The sequence below is a fragment of the Ceratotherium simum genome, chromosome 28 (genome assembly GCF_057802395.1).
Source record: "Ceratotherium simum simum isolate JZ-2026a chromosome 28, ASM5780239v1, whole genome shotgun sequence".
NCBI classification, from domain to species: Eukaryota; Metazoa; Chordata; class Mammalia; order Perissodactyla; family Rhinocerotidae; genus Ceratotherium; species Ceratotherium simum.
In genome coordinates, this window is record NC_141927.1 from 41,498,435 (window position 1) to 41,509,070 (window position 10,636).

The 10,636-nt window shown below is 51.6% G+C and overlaps 1 pseudogene; it reads right to left on the minus strand.

Moving 5' to 3' along the window:
• Nucleotides 1-8,457: 8,457 nt before the first annotated feature.
• Nucleotides 8,458-9,207, minus strand: LOC147913375 (methyl-CpG-binding domain protein 3-like 1; annotated as a pseudogene).
• Between the last annotated feature and the right edge of the window lie 1,429 nt (nt 9,208-10,636).

Sequence of the window (10,636 nt, forward strand, 5' to 3'; positions counted from 1 at the left end):
CTCTTTATCCCACTCCAGTAACAGCTCCAGGGCTCCAGCCAGTGGCAGAGCCAGAAAAATGGCCAATTCTGGAGATAGAGCTGGCTCCAGCTCCACTTATGCCACCATCCCTAGCTCTGGAGTCAGCATCACCTCCATCAGCAATTCTGGAGCTGGAGCAAGGGCGAACATCGGTTCCAGCAGGAGTGTCAAGTCCTGAGCTGGAGTCATCTGGACCATCAGCTGCATGGGAATTCCATCTCCATCTCCAAAGAATAGAGACAGAGCCAGCTCCATCCCCAGAGCCTTCCTGCTCCAGATCTGTGGCTAGTAAGAACCAGCTGAGTGAGGGGAAGCTTAACCTCTTGGCCTTCCCTCCTAAGCTGGTGGCAGAGCAGTTGACTCTGATGGACGTGGTGAGAAGCTGGCCTCTCAAGGTGGAGTGGGACAGGCCTTCCTTGTGCCATCAGCTGCACTAGACCTGAGCCAGACTTCTATGACTGGGCCCAAACCCCCCTCCACCACTCACCAGCTGTATCACTTCAGCAACCTTCTTAACCCCAAGACTTTGCTGTCCATCTGCAGACTGTAGAGGTGGACACTAAGAGGACCTGCTGCACAGAGTGGCTGTGCCGTCTCAATGAGGTAGAAGAGATGGAAAGCTGGGCGGGGCCTGCCCCATCAGTGGGGGAGGGGAACTCACTGTGTGCAGCCAGGTCTCTGGTGGCCCAACCATCTGCCCAGGAGCTCAGCATCCTTAGCCCTATTAGGCACCTGATGTGTACATAACTACAAAGGAAAGCAACAAAGCCCGTGGTTGTAGCTGCCATGGGGGAATGTCCATCAGAATGGGGAGTGGGGCCAGAGGGGTTATCAGGATGGTGGAAGATGCCCCCTTCAGATGAGCTGAGTTGAGCTGCCATCTGGAGCTTGGAGTTAGTGAGGACAGGCTGGGTGCAAATGCCCCTCACCTGTCCCTGCCAGTATTGGGTCCTGGGTCATCCTGTGCTGGGTGCCCTCAGTGGACAGAGAAAACAACGCAGGACTCCCACAAGGCTCAGGCCACATCCTCAGCTTCCTGAACTCCAGCTATGAACAGTGACCTCTGCCTGAGATTTTAAGGGCTGCAGACACAGAGCTGGGGTGTGGCAGGGCTGAGTGGCACTCCCCTTGTTCCTCACGAGGTGTTCAAGAAGGTGGTGCCTTGTCAGTGTCTAGGCTACACCTAGAGCAAGAGGAGAAAGCCTGGCAATAAGCACCTGGCACCCACCATCCACGCCACCATCACCACTTCAAATATGTGGTCAACTGCACCATCACCATTTGCCTCAAGAGCCCAAGTATGACAGCGCAGGACAGGGCGAGTGTGGTGGAGCACTGGATCCAGGTGGCCCAGGTATGCTGTGGATGGCCCCATGGAGCCCCTCTCTGGAGGCTTGGGAACTGCCTCTCCACGTTTATCAGCTCCCAGGATTGCAGTGTGTGGTCTAAGCCCCTGGGCAGTCTCTAGGCCCTTCCTCCCAGGGGCCCGCTGACTTTGAGTCCAGGTCCCAGTGGGAGGATGCTCACTTCCTACCTGGCTCCTTCCCTGGGTTGAGCTAAAATCCTCCTCCCTGTGAGTGTTACTCTTTGGGTCCTAAATGTGCCCTTCTGGGGCTCCCTGAGCATCTGTCTCATCCAGAAGGGGAGATTTAGATAGAAGGTGACTGAAGCTAGAGCAAGTGGGGCTCCAGTGCCCCACCTCACAGCTCATTCTCTTCCCTTCCCCAGGAGTGCGAGATCCTGAAGAACTTCTCCTTACCCCGCACTGTCATCTCTGATCTGCAGAAAACCTCCATAAACCACCTGAAGAACACGGGAGGAAGTTTCCTCGTGGGTAGGCCCCTCTTCATAGGAAGACCAGGGTGGATGGGGGATCTCCTGTATGTCTGCCATTGCCCCCTCAGTCAGCTGGGAACTCCTGGGAAGCAGCAAATGCTGGGGACAGGGCCTGGGTCTCGGCGGGTGGTCTCTAAGCCTCCTGGTGTCCTTAGTGTACCAGTTCTGCTTCAGGACTTGGTTTCCCTAAATGTCAGGTACTGGGTTGAGCCACATTGGAGATTTTCAAGTGTTTATAGCAACAGAACTCTACATCCAGTTGAAACTCAAAGTGGTCAAAACAGAGCTGCTCTGTAGAACTGGGGAATGGAGACCCCAGTGACCAACAGGAGAGCCCCTGCCCAGTCCCAAGAGACCTTAGCACTCAGTGGAGCCCAGTGAGAACACTCCTCCAGGGAGGTTGAATCCTTCAGGTTGTCAAACAAAAGGGATTTGCACTCAGACCCCTCACATTATCCCTAAATTTTATCTTTCCCTCTTTCCCCTCCCCTCAGGGAGAGCTCTGAAAAACTTAAGGAGCTCTATAGCCATGACAAGTCCTTGAGAAGAGAATTGATGACCAAGGTAGAGTGGAGGCTGGAGGTCTGGAAAGAGAGGAGGGGCGAGGGGGAAAGGGGGACTGGGCAGGCTGTGGTTTTGATAGTATCTCACTTGAACGTTCTCTGAAACATTCCCGTCTGTCTTGTCCAGATTAACAAGCAGAGGGATCTGTTTGGTCCACGGGCGGGTGGGGTGCCGTTTGTGGGCACGAGGCCCTGGTCCTGGGACTCAGTGGTGTTGGCTGGGCTGTTCCAGGAGGAGTTGCCGAGCTGGCACCATCAGCAGGTCTCTGGCTTCCAAGCACGTCCATCCTGCTGGATGTAGCTTCTTCCAGGCTGTTGGGTGGTTGGGGTGGGTTTAGCCCTCAGCCTAAACCTGTCCTCAGGAAGCCAGGCCCCTGCTGCTCCTTCTGTCTTCACCATGTCTCCAAGGGGAGGGCACCCTGCCTGCCCCAGGGATAGGCATAGCAGGGGATTCCCGTGGCCCAGGTGGACAAACAGGCTGCTCATCCTTGGGTCTGAACGGCTTGGCCAGAGACAGATGTGTGTGCATTTTGGGACACCCCCCGAACCCCTAGAGCAGTCACTCGAGTCAACCACAGGAGTCTCACCTGAGTGCCTGGTTGGCAATGATGTAGGCCCCAGGTGGCTTATGAGTAGCGTCTAGGCAACTGATGGATTCTTAGTGGATCCTGCGGAAAGGACGTTAGGAGCTTCATGTAAATGAGGGAGTAAAGCGTCCTGTCACCCCCTTCTCTGTGGATCAGAGGTGGCACCTTGGGGGTCCAGTTCCTGAGTGGATAAAGAAAGAGTTCAGTGCAGGGGAATATCCTGAGGGGTTCCTTGGCAGGGAGAAGGCTTTGGCATGGCCTCTGTCCCAGCCTGGGGGCCAGACACTCCACAGAATTAGGGCAGGTAGGAGCCACTCAACGAGACTCCCAAGACACCCCGTCCTCTCCATCCATGGCTAGGGCCCAGGACCAAGATTTGAGAGCTCAGGGGACAGGACTCTTGTCAGTGGTGAGGTTGGGGGTTAGGTGAGGATGTTGGAACAGGGCCTCTGACTGGAAGGGACAAGTGGTCTCTCCTCTGTGGGCCCCTGAGCAACTCACTGCCCCTGTTTTGGCCTCTGTCTCCCCACCAGGAAAGGGAGGGATGGTGATTGTGTGGTGCAGGCCTCACAGGGTGGTGATGAGGTAAGAGGGAGGAAAGGAATGTGGGAGCTTTCTGCCTGCTCCACCTGGAGGGGTGAGGGGGAGAACAATGATGACAGTCATGTGACACTGAGTCCTCAGGAGAACCTGTGAGGTAGCTGGAGTTCTCACACTTTCCAGATGAGGAAACAGGCTCGGGGAGGCCAGACCAAAAGCCCAAGCTCACACCCAGAGTGAGAGTTGGAGCTGGGCTTGTTCTAGAATCACAATACCTTGGAGGATAGAGTGGCATTGGTACCAGTTGACTCTAGTCAGATGTCCAGGGTCGGAGGCCAGTGGTGCTGGAGAGACATGGGGTGAGGAGAGTGGCCCACTGACATTGTCCTTGAAGCTGGCAGGAGGGGCCCTCCACATTTGTCCCCCCGGAGATCAGCCCCCAGAGAGTGCAGGAGAAGCAACAGCAGCAGCAGCAGCAGGTGAGTGTGCCTGTGGGGGAGGGCCTCTGCCCTCCCAGCTGGAGGCCTCAAATCAAGAGAGGAGGGCCATTCCTCTTGCTGCCACAGTGTCTGAATCCCCCAGTAGATGTGACCAGGAGGAGGGCCTGGAAGAGCTGGTGCAGGATGGGTTGTTGTGGGGAGGGACAGGGACCGCATACCCTGTGATGATGCACCTGGCGATGGGTGATTATCTCAAGGTGGGTGAACCTGAGGACCAGGCAGGGACTAGGACCCTGAGCCTTGGGAGTGGGAGGCCCTGAACTGAGCTCTGAGCTCTCAGCACTTGACACATCTCCTCTCATGAGAGCCTCGCAGCCTCCCCTCGGAGCTGGTGCATCAGGCCCATCTTAGGGATGACTGAACAGAGGCTCTGCCTGAGACATCCATTCTGGTTCCCCAGGCTGGGGAAGCTCAGAGCTTCCTGATAGCACAGCCGCGTGAGGTTTTATCTGAGCTGGACTCAGCCTCTCCCTCCCATGCTGCCTATGGAGGGAGAGAGATGTCGGGCCCCCCCAAGTCAGGCAGCACATAAGTGGCTGAGCAGTCCCCTCTGCCTGAGGCCTCAGCCTCCAAGTCTGTCATCAGAGAGGGTTGTGCTGCCAGGTCCCTCAGCCTCTCCCCCACGTCCTCTTCTCTGGATCCCAGAGCCTGGCCTAGGTCCAAGTCATGTTTTCTCTGCATGCCTGGCCCCCTCTGGGGACCTGGCAGTAGGGCAACATGAGAAGGGGTGGGCATAGGGGGCTAGTCAGGCTAGGGGGCTCTCTCTGACAGACTCTGGCTGTCTGCCTTCCAGGGGAATGAGATCAACCTTGAGTAAAGGACTGAGGTGAGCAGCTGTGGCACTCCCTGTAGGGGAGGGGAAGGAGGAGGAAATCAGAGACCCTCTGGGCAGAACAGTCCCTGGCTCCACCCCCTGTATCTTACATTGAGTGGAGGAGTTTGATAACAGAGAAGTGGGAGACCCATCCAATTGGCGGGTGGGTTGAAGGGAGGATGGTGTCAAGGAAAACTTCCTGGAGGAGGGGCTGATTATTCCCATTCTGAGAACAGGTAGAGCCTGGGTGGAACTGGAGGGAAGGAGGGTTCCCAGCACTGGTCCCCTGCCCCACTCCTCACCCCCCACAAGGCCCCTGCAGCATCCCCCACCCAGGCCCTGTCTGCATCCTCTCCTTCCCTCTGGCCCCAGGAATACCGAGTCATGAGGGAGATCCTGCTGCTCCAGGTGGCTGCAAAGAATTACAACCAGTGCCTGAGGAGAGATTTGGGGCCTGGTTCCAGGACATGGAGCTGCTCAATGAGAATGAGAGGTGAGGCCTGGCAGGAGTTGGATGAGGGTAGGGTTGGACACTCCCTGTTGGTCAGTCCAGAGAGCCTGTCTCCGTGGCCCCCTGGTCAGCCCCAGGCCTTATTGCATGGCGACCTCTGGGACACCCAGACTCCAGCTGCTGGGCAGGCAGTGGGGGGACACCTGAGGTGTGGCTCCTGGTAGGCTCACAGGTGCCTCTCTGACCTGTAGCTACAGCCTGTCCTGCCAGCTGGACCCCCAGACCTAGTTGGTCAGCAGAATACTCAAGGCCAAGAAGAACTGGCTGTCATCAAGGTCAGGGGAGAGTGAGTGTCTGGGCCGGGGTGACTGACTCCTAGGGGTTCAGTAAGGCTTCGGGCTAAGCATGGCCTTGGGGAGTTGGACAGCTGGCACTGGGATCCCAGCTCCACTACTGAGCAGTCCTGTGACTGAGGTGACTCTCCTCAGCTTCCTGAGAGTCCGTTTCCTCCTCTGTGTAATAGGTGATACTAAATGATTGCTCACGTGACAGGGACGAATGGGGTACTGGGGGCTGACAGCACTGAGCACAGGGTCTGGAGCACCCAGTGCAGTGGGGACAGGGTAGGGGCCATGATTCTGAGGGAGGCCCCCCAAGATAACCCGACTCTCCTATTCAGGCTCCAGGCCCCAACACCGAGTCCCGTACCAGTGGCGGATCACAGCCCCATCCTCAGCAGCGGGGACACAGCTGGGATGCTTGTGATGCACCGGGCCAGCTCCTCCCACCTGATGGGAAGGGGAGCATTGTAAGCTGATTTCTGGGGCCCCCTGAAGCCCAAGCGAGAGGGGACGACCCCACCGCAGCTCCCTGACATCTCTACGCCAGCACCTATTTACCCATTGGGGAGGGACAGTAGGTATTTGTTGTAAATAATAAATGCCATATTTGAATATTATGTTCAAGTCCTGTTCCCTTTACAGCCTGGAACTTGTGGTGTGGTTCTGTCGCTTTCTGTAGGCATGTGAGAGAGACACAGAATCTCACATTTCTCCTTGAATCAAGAACTCTTCCGGGTCATCACTTATTGTTTGTAGGAGAAGGGAGACGGGCCAGCCCCTTCCCTGGCCAGTGGGGACACTCCCAAGTTCCCCTAACTCAGAGGACAAGTTCATTTCAGTATCATTCAGCTCCTCCAGGAGCAGACACGGCCCCCCGCCCATTCTCTTGGGATTTAAATGTTGAAGGTACTTTCACAGGCAGAGCAACAACCACTGAAATGTGGGTGACTTTAAAACAGCACTACGCAGGACCAGGTCGTGCCACAGGCATGGGCTGCCTTTCTACATTTTGGAGGAACAGGGAATGTTTTCTGCTTCTCTTGTTGAGGTTTCTTCTGACCAAATTTTAGAAACTTGTAGTTTTCTAGTTCAATCTCTGGAATTGCATCAGTTCTAAGTGGGGAAAACAATGTAAAAAGATCAAAACGTGCATGTGGAGATGACAAGGTCTGAGGAAGGTCATTTGCAAATGGACTAAAGGCAGACAGGACTTTCCCTCCTGTGGCCTCTTTGGGGCTCCGTGTTCACTCCTGACCTAGATTTGAATGCTGCTGGAATTCTTGTCCAGGACTCTGAATTCCTTTTCCTGCTTGTTCTGTATCCAGGAGGAAAGATTTGTGATGCAGCTTTTAAGGCTACAGCTGGGCCTCGTTCCATAAACATGACTGCTCCCTGTGAACTAGGATTCTCAGCACCCCTGCCTTCCTTATGCAATTCCCTTTAGGGCAGAAATTCCCTAGAAGGCCCCCAGCCTCCTCCCTGGCTTGGCCTGTTGGATCCCGGGTGAGCTCTACTTTGCAAGGATAAGACCATAATCCTGGCCAGTGAGTGACCTCACGCAGTCCCTTGCTGTCCAAGGTGACTTCTGAGCCTGTGTCATTCTGAGGTACATGGTCTTGGACAATCCTCCAGTTTACACGCTCAGTGTTGGTGTTACCAACTCATTCAAATGGGGCAATTTGACCCGAAACCTTAAAGTGTGTCGCCTCTGAGTGGTTGTGTGTTTTTCCCCAGTCTTGTGCTGTGGTTACATTACAATCACCTGCTGGAGTGTGAACCCTGTTTGGAGCTTTGAAAGATGAGGCATGACAGGGGTGTGGGGTGCTCCTGCAGGGAATGCCACGGAACTGATGATCCATGGACGTGCATGAACACAGACTTACCAATTAAAATACTGAAATGCTTCCCATCTGGTGGTGAACATACACTGCTCTGAGCTCACTCTGAGAACCCATACACTGCTCTGAGCTCACTCTGAGAACCCACCCCATGACTAGGAGCTTTCAAAGTGTTACCAAGTGGCATTTTGAACCTCATCCCTCGGGAACACCCTGTAAGACAAGGGCCAGATGAATCTCTTGGCACTTGTGAGTTATCCCCTCCTTTCTGATGGCTGCAAGTGTCACCCAGACACACAGGCTGGACTCTGCCAGGGAAGTCTTCTCAGGACAGCCAGAAGCTGAGGATGAAGCCTGGTTCCCAGCATCCCAGGCCCTTCCTCACACAACACAGCCACCCAGGAAAGCGGTTTGGTAATGGAAAGACTGGGAAGGCCATGCTTTCCCTCCAAAGAGAAAGAGAAGTGCCAACAGTGAAAGCTTGGTCCTTCAAATAGACAATTAAATCCCAGCAAGCAGTGGGTTCTTGTCAGATTACTGATGCTGACAAGGCCTCTTTTGATAATAGTATGATCCCCCAACTGCCATGTCTATCTTCATGAATCAAATTTCCAACACATATGGATCTAAAAAACTGAGGGAAATCTGTATTTCCTTAGATGCAACTCTGAATTAGCACGCAACAAAGAACAGAAAAATGGAGTCCTAGAAGAAAATATCTAATTTGAGAACATAGACATCAAAGTCATTTTGAAATAGTATTTTGGAATCTATTGGAATATTACACAAAAAGAAAAAAGTACTTTAAGTAGGTTTTACTGTGACAGTGAGGGGAAAAATTGAATCATCCTGTGATGTTGATAACTTGTTGCTGACTTTAAAGTACAAATAAATAATGCACATAGTAAAGGATAATGAGAGAACAGCATGAAAAAGGAAGATCTTTCTCTCCTCATCTGAAACTCAACCTCTCACCTCAGAAAGAAATCTCTGTCTATATTTTCTATGTCACGCAGCAGAGTTTAATAAAAGAAAAGTATTGATATATTTCAAAGTTTCAAGAGCTCAAAGCAAGGAAACATTAGGGACTCTGCCAAGAGACCTCACTGAGGTGCCTGCTCCATTTCATCTGCTGTCAAGTCGGCCTTCTTGACCCCTCACTTTCTCTGCCTCGCTAGCAAGTCTGTCCACCATCAGTGCTATCACCAGTCTCTCTCCTGTGCTCTTCACTGCCCTTTCCTCCTTCATGATACCTTCTTCAGTCACCAGAAATTGTTGGCAGTGGAGATGTGGAATGCCCAGATCAGCTCCTGGAATCATCTCTGCCAAATCTGAAGACTGGCAGGAGTGGGCATGGGACCTGGAGTGCAGACCACCTGCGAGCACACCTGGCAGGGATTCACATGTGTGACTAAGTGCCAGTTTTTGCAATGCTTTGGCAAGATTGAAAGGACTTACCAGTTGTCCTGCACTGCTGCAGGTCTGGAGTCCTTGTGGTCTCTTGGGCCAGCAGACCTGGTGGGGCTGGTCCAAGGTGTCCTCCCAGAGACCCGTCATTGCCAGGATGGGATGGGATTCTAGTAACCGGACTCCTGAATATGTCACTGGACATCCTCAAAGGGATGGAGATGCTTAAACCAGGCTTTGGTTTGGACTGGTTCCCACAGTCACGCTCCTTCCTCTGTGAAGATGTCATTATCATCCTTCTTTTCCTCTTATCCTACAAAAATAAATCATAAAATTGGGTCAAATGATAAAGGAAGCCTGCCTTTTTAGGATAATTATCCTGGCTGTTTTGTACTTCCACCCTACCTCTATCCTCTGGGAATAGATCTGACCTGTGTCCTGGGATGTCATCAGGCAGATTTGCATCAAGAACAGAAAGCTCAAAGTCAAAACTCAAGGCTACTCCAGATCATTTCTCCCCCTCCATCATGTTAACACCCCTTCCTTCTTTGAGTGTGATTCTATTCTCTTCTTGTCCTTGTCACTCTCAACCGCACAAGCCCTGGCACTCCCTCTCAGGACAGTCGGTCCCCAGTCCTTTACTAAAGCCCAAATCCTACCATTTCTGTGTTTTCTGACTACTCATTTGCTTAATCCATTGACAACTTGGTGTTCATAGAAGTTAAATCAATAGTGACATTATCAACCACCCCCTGTTAGCGAATTACTCCCATATCCCAGATGTTCACATAATCCAAATGGTGATGTTCAAAAGTAAATAATTCAGAAAACATATTCACCTACCACAAATTCCTGATCTCTAATATTTTTATTCAAACACTCATACAGTGGATACCTGTGCCTCAAGATAAGAAGTAATGCCAGATCACCAATCCTCACCTTAATTTCCTCCTACCCCTATCAATCCTGGATTCCATGGACTATGATCTCAATAATTTCCTTGGAATAATAAAAAATTCCTTACCACTCATTTATACTGTAAACCTCCAAGCCCAGAAGATCCTGATTATCTGCCATGCAGTAGTTACTGCTGGTCTTACAACAAACTGAAGAAAAAGTACGAAACATGATCTTTTGGTACCACTGTAAAGACAAAACCATCTGCATCAACTGGGAAGCACCCATAATGCCTGGAAATTTTGTTCTCTTTTTTTGTGTTGGCTCAATAACAAAAAGACAAATAAATTTAAAAAATGAGCAAGGGACCAGAGTAGACTTTTTCCAATGAAGACATACTAGTGGCCAACAGGTGTATGAAAAGTTGTTTGGCATCACTAATCATCAGCGAATGCAAATCAAAACCACAATGATCTATCACTTCACACCTGTTAAGATGGCAATTATCAAAAAAACTAACGATGACAAATGTTGGTGAAGATGTGGAGAAAAGGAACGCTTGTGGGAATGTAAACTAGTACAGCCATTATGGAAAACTGTATGGAGGTTCCTTCTAAAATGGAAACTAGCATATGATCCAGGAATCCCACTTCTGTTATATACCCACAGGAATTGAAATCAGGATCTCAAAGAGACACCTGCACTCTAATGTTCATTGCAGCTAATTCACAAGAGCCAAGATATGGAAGTAACCTAAATGTCACTGCTGGATGAAAGGATAAAGAAATGGAATATTAGTCAACCTTGAAAAAAGAAGGAATTCTTGCCATTTTTGACAACA